This window comes from Pinus tabuliformis, chromosome J, assembly GCF_031772625.1.
Source record: "Pinus tabuliformis cultivar Carrire ecotype Pingquan chromosome J, CPIR1, whole genome shotgun sequence".
Classification (NCBI taxonomy): domain Eukaryota; kingdom Viridiplantae; phylum Streptophyta; class Pinopsida; order Pinales; family Pinaceae; genus Pinus; species Pinus tabuliformis.
This window is the reverse complement of record NC_142295.1, coordinates 846,895,966-846,905,098: the sequence shown is the minus strand read 5'-3', so window position 1 is coordinate 846,905,098 and position 9,133 is coordinate 846,895,966. Positions and strand designations below refer to the sequence as shown.

Sequence of the window (9,133 nt, the reverse complement as noted above, 5' to 3'; positions counted from 1 at the left end):
TGTAATTTCTGTACGGGGTTAAAACCTACAGGTTAGTGATATATGGTGTACTGATGTTTTGGAACTTTTTCTTAATTTAGAATCCTAATAACAGGCCAGCACATTTTCACACATGTATTGAATTCATTTGTAAGACTATTCTTTGGATGCTTGTAATGCATGTTGCTTTAACCTGTATTAAGACAGTTTAATTATTTCGGTTGTTTTAGTACATATGCTATTGGAAATGTGTTGTATCAGTTGTTAATGCTGTCTCGCCCATGTGGAATGTTCCATCGTACACTCAATAGAATCATTCTCGTAAACTTGTTACAAAGACCGTCAGACTCGTGGACTATTCCGTTGGGTGTTGTACATGCTATCTGTTCACCTTGTGTTTTGTGACTGTCACATCCGTGTGGACTACTTTGTCGGAAGTTGTGCATGTCCTGCCGTGTTGTTTGTCTCTAACAAAGTTGGGACTATTCCCTTTTGACTTGAGACTCACTCTCACCCTCTCCCTCTATAGTGAAAGAATCTTGAGACAAGTAACACTAAACACTCACTTAGACACGAGAACATCGTTGTTCGAATACAAAGAAAACCACTCTCATGTGCTGACAAGCAAGAGCTAAGGCAAACCTTTAAGATAATGGAAACGTGCCCATCATACTAGATGGGACTCCTACACCAAACAGTGTGAGGTCTAGTTGGGACTTCATACCAAGGAGATCCCCTGAATGTTGGCGGGTCCAACACCATCAACAGTCTCCTTTGTCCATAAAATGGAAGTGGAGTCGGTTATTCAGTAGGGAGACTAACGCTAGGGGTATAGCCAATCAAGGGTTTCTAGTGTTATGTAACCTAATTCTAGATTTGTGCCTTGCTAGGAGCTATGTAAAATAATTTAGCCATGAAAGCTCTAAACATTAGACTGGTAAATAGGCTCATGTTAACATTGCTTCCCATGGTGAGTGTGTGCTTCACTGCATGGGTTCTTAGAGCTTTAGGGGGGCTTTTGTTCCTCGCCAATGTCCCCCATGTCTTTGAAGGTTTATTGAAAGGTACACGTGCCTATTCTAGTCAGGACTCCTAGATGGTTGTCCCTTACTAGCTCGAACCCTATCTTGGGGGTTGTTAGAAACCCCAAGCTCCATCTACACTATTGTGCTAAGGTTTGTCAAAAACCCTAGGCTCAAGAAGCGAGAAATATGAGTTAGAAGGTTTCCTCCTAGACAACTTCTTACCTATAAACAAGCAAATTATACTTACTAGGGTATCAACGCCCTTGAATACCAATAGTGTAGACCTGTTTTTGGAAGCAAAATCCTAATTAGACAAAAGAGATAATGATAATGACAAAGATAATACAGATAGAACTAAAAAACCTTACACCTATCCTAAAAACACAACGCTCAGATTTTGTTACCCAACATACATTGACCCCGAAAAATTAAAAAGTTTGAAGCCCCAAAATCCTAGAAATGCAGGGAAGATATATCATGACGATAATAAAGCCCTAATTATGAGCTTGGTCGATATGCTTGCCTCACACCCATTTCATTTGTGCTTCATCTGTAATTGCACGTATTTTCTTGCATCAAAAAAGAACACATGTTGAACTCCATTCACCTATCACTATGAATCCTAAGTTGTTTCCAACCAACCACCTTATATCCTTCTTAAACTAAATAGTCCCGAGTCCTCCCCTTTTAAGATTCTATAACTCTACCTAATATATGATTTGTTTCCAACCAACCACCCTATATTCTTCTTGAACTAAATAGTCCCCAAATTATCCCCTTTTCATTCTATAACTCTATGCTTTGTACCCATTATCTCCATTTGATGTCATCGTTAAAAGGTGTCATTGGATGATGATCTCACACAATTCCAAACCAACATCAATCCTAGGATTGTGTCCTGTATTATTGAGAAGACTAATAATGTGATGTGTTGATGAACCAAAACATTGAATTCTTCAATGTTATGACCTTTTAATAATAATGTTGTACGTTTATGTATTCAGACTTCTGTGATCCATAATGAATTAAGCAAAGTCTTTCGGTAGAAATCACATAAGAGAAATTTTTGGCCGACTCGTTTCAAACCAACGAGTGTGGTCCATCATCAGGACCAAATTAAGAAGGAGACCATGGCAAAGGCTTAAATAGACAACAATGTAGAGTATTGATAATGAACCACACTTGTTGGCTCGAAAAGGGTTGGACAAAAATTTCTCTTATAATACATAAAATATTTAAATTAATTTATTAAAAAAAAGTCAAACTCTAAATAAAGAGAGAAGTGAAAAATTATAAAAAAAAGGTCAAGACTTTAATAAAGACAAAATCATTTAATAAATAAAATAATTAATGGAAATAAAATATAATTAATAGAAATAAAATAAACTAATTGATTTTTCAAATAAAACAAAAATATACACAAGTAAAACTATATATATAATAGATAAATAAAAAATAAAAATAAGAGTAAATAAATATATTTAATAATGTCCTGAAGCAGTGGAATACTTATCCCTGGAATACGTTTATGTTATTATTTTATTTATCTAATAGGTCACGGCTGACGTTCGAAAGAACGAAATTAGTCTATTTTTTTAAGCGTATTTAACTGTGAATACAGATATTTTGGAATGATCAACAATGAAATGTGAAAACAAAACCATCTGAGCTCGACATTGTTTGAAATTGGGAATGTATTTAGACATTTTTTCAGAAGAGAATGTATTTAGACATAAGTAATTTATATATAAGTAATTTATGTATCATCTGAACTTTTATATTAAGTAATTTATTCAGAATCTTGTGAGGGACCAAAGACAGATAGTGAAAATCTCAATGAAATGTGATAGACATCGAATCTTCTGAAGCACAAAAGACAAATTTAGGCTCTGAAGCCCAACCCTCGTTGAAGCTGATACATAAATGGACATAGTTGGAGTGAATAAATGTACGAGGGGAGATGTAGAGATAGTTGCAGATATTAAACCAATGTCCAGGAAATTGGACATAGTTGGAGTGAATAAATGTACGAGGGGAGATGTATAGATAGTTGCAGATATTAAACCAATGTCCAGGAAATTGTGATGTAAAGGTTGTGTTTCTAGTGAATAATAAGTCAAAGCGATGATATGGAGAATTGAGAAGCGTGGAAGGAAGATCTAGAAGTTTCCAGAGTGTTTGCTAGTAGAAGTTAGTTTACATACATATTTTGTAGGTGTTGTTTAAGTATTTTAGATTTGATTTTTTTTTTCAAGAATTTTATAATTACGATTGAGATTTTTTTTTAAAGAATTTCGTAATTATGAATGAGATTTCAGTTTTAATTACCTAATTCTAATATATTTTTATTATATTTGGTGTAAAATTGAAAAATAACATATAACAGAAACTTGAAAACTTAGAATTAATAGAGTACAAATATTCATAGAAGAGGACATTTCGTGATTCCAGGCAATTGATAAGCTCATTCGCTACCTGATCTGGTAATCTAGTGCCGCATTTGGCAAAATGGCCACCCCTTCGTACTCTTCTTTGTCATCCCATATTTCCATTACTACTACTCGACCTCATCGTCCCAACACACAACGCATCCCACGTTTCTTCAGCACGCTTAATACCGGAAGCATCTACGTCCGACGATCGGGTACGCACATATTTTAAAATTTATTATTTGTATTATATGTCGTGTTAGTTTCAATTCCACCTCTTATAATGTTTTTGAATATGCAGGTGGTTCAACCAAGATCATTGCTTCTGTTGGCCAAGACTCAACTTCCCTTTCCAATCACTCTCATAAAAGCAAGACTGGTACGCTTATGCTGGTCCATTGTGCAGAAAATAATTTAATTATTTTTTATTAGTTTTAATTAAATCTTTTTGGGGATAACTTCACATTCTCTTTCTGCTCGTACGCTAGCGAAACGAGAATTCCCTCCAGCATTTTGGAAGGATGATATGATTGATGCAATCATGTCATCTAACAAGGTCCGTATTCTCAGTGCTTGTTCGTTAAAGGTTTTGTTTGTTAGATATTATGGTTGACACTTCAACTTGTAAGAATCTCAAGCAGATGCTTTTCTAAAATATTTTAGTTGAATTGAATTAATTTCAGCAGGCAGAAGCGGACGAGAAGCGTGTCGATACATTAATATGTGAGATTAAGAGTATGTTTAGAGGTATGGGCAATGGGGAAACGACTCCCTCTGCGTATGACACTGCTACGCACTGCTTGGGTCGCAAGGATTCCAGCAGTTGATGGCACTAGCCACCCTCACTTTCCTCAAACACTCCAATGGATTCTTCAGAATCAGTCCAAAGATGGCTCTTGGGGCGAAGAAGACCATTTCTTAACATATGACAGAGTACTCGCTACTCTTGCGTGTATTATTACTCTCACCCTATGGCGCACCGGGGAGACACAAGTTGGGAAAGGTTTGAAAGATTAATTTATTTAATAAACACAAGTTGGAAAAGGTTTGAAAGTTTAATAAACACAAGTTGGGAAAGGTTAATCTTTATTCAATAAACACAAGTTGGGAAAGGTTTGAAAGTTTAATTTATCTAATAATAAAATAATGGTGTATTGTCTGGTGTAAATAATATAGCTGTAAATAATATATAAATATCTTGCAGGCATTGAATTCCTCAAGAAACATGCTGGAATGATGGAGGATGAAGTGGACAATCAGCTGGCAAGTGGATTTGAAATTGTCTTTCCTGCTATGCTAAATGAAGCAAAACAGTTATGCTTGGATCTGCCTTATGAGCTGCCATTCATTAAACAAATCATTGAGAAGCGGGAGGCTACGCTTAGAAGGTTCATCAAACTTTAATCATGATGCTCTTTTGTCAAGCTTAATGTCATTATCAATTACCCTTACCGTCGTGCTGGTGTGTGAATCAGGATTTCCACTTATGTTCTCTGTACCGCTCCAACTATATTCTTGTATCATTTGGAAGGCCTGCAAGAAATAGTAGAGTGGCACAAAATCATCAAACTTCAATCCAAGGATGGATCATTCCTCGGCTCGCCGGCATCTACAGCCGCTGTATTCATGCGTACAGGGAACACCAAGTGCTTGGAATTCTTGAACTTCGTCTTAATGAAATTCGGAAACCATGGTATCAACATAACAATTTGATTTTACCGAGGCATTTTTTTGTGACAAAATCAAATTGAAGATTACCAACTGAAAATTTGTAATTGTAGTGCCGTGTCACTATCCCCTTGATCTGATGGAACGTCTGTGGGCGGTCGATACTGTTGAACGGCTAGGAATCGATCACCATTTCAAAAAGGAGATCCAGGACGCATTGGCTTATGTTTACAGGTATCATGTCTTTCAGCACCATGCCATTATTAGGTCATTAATGGCCCATTTTTCTGATCTCGGGGATTGATGCGCAGCCATTGGGACGAAAGAGGCATTGGATGTGGAAGAGAGAATCCTGTCGCTGACATTGATGTTACGGCCATGTGTCTTCGAATCTTGAGACTACACGGGTACAATGTATCCTCAGGTACTAAACGAAAATGTTGATGTAAACAACTATATTTTGCCGGCAATAGCCAAGTCCTTGAATTTTTTCAGGCCGTTAACTTCTGAAGCCAACTTTGTTGGCAGATGTTTTAAAAACTTTTAGAGATGAGAATGGCGAGTTCTTCCGTTTCATGGGTCACACAGAGAGAGGAGTAATCGACATGTTAAACCTCAATCGTTGCTCACACGTTGCATTTCCCGGAGAAACAGTGATGGAAGAAGCAAAACACTGTACCGAAAGGTATCTGTGGAACGCGTTGGAAGATGTGGATGCGTTAGACAAATGGGGTCTTAAAAAGAACATTCGGGGAGAGGTATATAATATTATTGCCGCCTCTTTTAACATCTCAGTCTTGCTGCCACCTAAACCTCACATCAACGAGTGTATATATATATATATATATATATGCGCAATTTTAATTGCAGGTGGAGTACGCCCTCAAATATCCATGGCTTAGGAGTCTCCGAAGGCTTGAGACCAGAAGTTACATTGAACATTACGGGGCAAACGATGTTTGGTTTGGTAAAACCATGCATATGTAAGATTATAATATTTGTTTCCAATATAATACAGTTGAACCCAATATTGGTTTTGGTATGCTAAATCGCAAACTATTTGTATTTAATGTGCAGGATGCCATATATTAACAACAGCAAATACTTGGAACTGGCCAAACTGGACTTCAATAATGTGCAGTCTATACACCAAAAGGAGCTTCGCGAGCTTCGAAGGTGCTACTTGCTATTTTTTTTTCTAGTTTTTAATTATTTTTTTTAGTTTAAATTCAGTGTTTCAATCAATTAAGCCTGTTAAAACGTACTTACGATTTCTTTTCGATTCAATGTTTATTTCATTCATGTAATTCTATATTACTGACTGAAAGCTAATCTAGTGTATATGGCATTGTTCAAAGGTGGTGGAAATCATCAGGTTTCGCAGAGCTCAAGTTTACACGCGACCGTGTGGCTGAAATATTTTTCTCAATCGCGTCTTCTGTGTTTGAACCAGAGCTGGCTACGTGTAGAGCCGTTTATACGAAATCTACCGTCTGCACTGTCATTTTAGATGACCTATATGACGCGCATGGATCTGTAGAAGACATCAAGCTGTTCAATGAAGCAGTTAAAAGGTGGAGATTTAATTTCTTTTAATCTAAGAATAGATGAAATGAAAAAAATTCTATGGTTATTGTCGCTCCTAAACACATGCCTATTCTTCGTCTTTGCTTTAGATGGGATCACTCTCTGTTAGACCGAATGGCAGAGCACATCAAAACATGCTTCCTGGGTCTTTACAATTTGGTTAATGAAATAGCAGAAGAAGGGCGTAAGAGACAGGGTCATGACGTGCAAGGCTACATTCGAAATTTAGTATGTAAATTAAACTTAATTACAAGTGTTTGATATTAAAGGAGCTTTTCAGTTTCCACAAAAATACGATTAAATACTGATTACGGACTTAAATCGGTCATATGATATATGTCAGTGGGAGATCCTGCTTGAAGCATACACAAAAGAAGCAGAATGGTCGGAAGCTGAATATGTGCCATCCTTCCATGAATACATAGAGACCGCTAGTATCACACTCGGCCTGGTAACTATCGTTCCGATTAGTGTTATTTTCACTGGTGAGGTTCTTACAGATCACATACTCTCCCAAATTGATTATCGATCCAAATTTGCATATCTCATGGGGTTGACAGGTCGCTTGATAAACGATCTCAAGACTTACCAGGCAAGTTACTCAATCTCTTATACTCAAATATTATAACCCCTGTACTTAATCGCTTGTAATTTATTTGACACGGTTCCAAATTATGTGCAGGCTGAGAGAGCTAAAGGGGAGGTGGCTTCTGCCATACAGTGTTACATGGAGGACCATCCCGAATTGTCAGAGAAAGAGGCTGTGGAATATGTTTATAGTCTCATGGAAAACGCCCTCGCAGATTTGAAGTGTGAATTTCTCAAGACAACAGAGGTGCCGGTCAATTGCAGAAGACTGGTTTTTGACAGTGCGAGATCAATGCAGCTGTTTTACAAGGAAGTAGACGGTTTCACACTTCCACATGAAACGGAAATTAAAGAGCATGTCAAAAAGATCCTCTTCGAACCAGTTGCGTAGAGTAAGGCCCAGCCCTCTCATGTTCCGTAACCCCCGCTTGCTCACCAGGTGTTATAATCATTTTATTTCCCTCTCTTTCGAATGCCAGCCATGAAATTCATGCTGGCCAACGTGTTTTCGTTTTTCCCGATTCGTTAAGAATATTAAATTTCATTTGATGTTAAACACTTGTTTATTAATCATAAGCGTAGATGAGAATCGTCGTTAAGTGACGAACCATTTCCAAAGTTAACCATTTGTTTGTCGTGCCGATATTTGTTATTATTAACACCGAAAAGCTAGGAGGTGTACATATTTTAAAACCAAAAATTCATTTTTATAATTGTAATCCAAAGTTGACCATTGGTTTGGTTCGTCGTGTCGATATTTGTAATTAATAACACCGAAAATCTAGCAGGTGTCCATATTTTAAAACCAAAAATTCATTTTTATAATTGTAATCCAAAGTTGACCTTTGGTTTATAATGTCGATATTTGTAATTATTAACACGGAAAATCTAGGAGGTGCACATAAATTTTTCAGTGTGAAACATGATGTGTTACAAAATATTTGGTTCAATGTGGGTTGTATATATTGTTTATTTGGGTGTGATACTCAAGGTGTTGAACTTGAAAATGTGCCATATCACATGGACAAGAAATTTTTTGCGATATGAAATGAAGAGTTGGTTGTATTAAATTTGTAATATGAAATGAAGAATTGGTTGTATTAAATGGGGGGAGAATTTTATGATAAAAATATATTATTTATTAGAAAAATGATATTTATACCCATATAATTACAAGGAGATAATTATGTTTCTATAATTAGAAATACAGAAAATAATTAATTAATGCCTTAACTAAAATTATTTTATTTATACACAAATTTTAAAAGATTAGTTAATATTTCCCCCCTTAATCTGAAGAGACATTTGACATGCCAAGTAAAGATCTATTTTTTTCAAACTTTTCATGTCCTAATGCTTTGGTAAAAATATCTACAATTTTTTCTAAAGTAGGGCAATGTGTCAGATGAATTGTTTTGACCTCAACATGATGTCGAATCAAATGATACTTGGTCTCGATATGTTTGGTTTTGTTGGACACCTAATCCTCTAAGGGTTGGTGTGGAAGCTGAACAGCCAAAGGGAGTCCAAGGGATCACTTGGAATATGAATCCAAGGGTCACACCAATGTACTATATATATGTATCATTGTGAATAATAGATGGAATCTCATGCTTATCCTTCATATTCTCCCTCTGCCATATATGTGTTTGACATGGTATCATAACAGGCGATAACCTGTCTTCCTCATATTTGAGCCACTTGTTTTGTGGCATCTCTGTGCATGTCAGTTCTGCCATCAATTCTACATTTTATGAATGTTTTCTCAACTAAATTCCAGCTATGATATATACCCGTGTAACTCTCGGTCTATCATATCTGCCATTATTCTATCATCTGGTCCTCTCGCTGGATTAC

General features: G+C 36.4%; 1 pseudogene; it reads left to right on the top strand.

The window, feature by feature from the left end:
* Positions 1-3,512: 3,512 nt before the first annotated feature.
* Positions 3,513-7,667, top strand: LOC149229352 (monofunctional isopimaradiene synthase, chloroplastic-like; annotated as a pseudogene).
* Positions 7,668-9,133: the final 1,466 nt, after the last annotated feature.